Source organism: Sinocyclocheilus rhinocerous, unplaced genomic scaffold (assembly GCF_001515625.1).
Source record: "Sinocyclocheilus rhinocerous isolate Xijiao unplaced genomic scaffold, SAMN03320098_v1.1 scaffold75, whole genome shotgun sequence".
NCBI lineage: Eukaryota > Metazoa > Chordata > Actinopteri > Cypriniformes > Cyprinidae > Sinocyclocheilus > Sinocyclocheilus rhinocerous.
The window spans coordinates 890,752-891,578 of NW_015632455.1; positions in this window are offsets into that span (position 1 = coordinate 890,752).

An 827-nucleotide genomic window follows, 5' to 3' on the forward strand; every position below is an offset into this window, starting at 1 on the left:
TACATGCTAGTAATTTTATGCTAACGGTTTTTCATTGTTGTTAAGAACATTATAGTCATTATATATATTAGTGGTTACAACCCGTTTCTATTGACAAAAACGTAGATTTAACCCTAAATCCGGTACCAGTGTTGCCAATTTAGCAATTTTGTTGCTAAATTTAGCAACTTTTCAGACTACCCTAGCAACTTTTTCTTCCAAAAGCACCTAGCAACAAATTTAGCTATTTTTAAATTTTATTTGGCTACTTTTAGCAACTTTTGATAAGTGAATATACAGTATTCTATGGGATGATATTAGGCTCAAAATGGTTAATAGATGCACGCACAATTATCCATGTACTGCATAAATTTTATACATGTATCTTACTAAATGTGAGTCACTACACTGAAACAAATGCTTTTCAACCGATGTCTGCAGAGTTAAGAATGACATTAATTTGCACCATTTTGTTCGAATAGAGACATATTTGTGAATACAAATGTTATAGTTTGTATTAAAGTATCATAATTTGTGCATGTAGCGATTAAAATGTGCATTTGTGGATCAGGCGTGCATTCATTCACGTCTCTTCAGAGTCGATTCTATTTGATTCATTTGAATTTTGAGACTTTTGTTCCGCCCTATTATGGGATTACATCTCTGCCACAATTCTGCGCGCGAAATATCATATTTTGAGCGCGCAAAAGTGCGTTTTGCATGTGTGAAGAAAGTATACGAAAATCAATTTTGCATTTAAAATATGTTTTTGGATGTGTGCAGACCTTCTCTTTTGTCTCTTTTGTGTTTCACTAGCTTGCTCACCTGATGCCCGCCCTCAGTGCTCT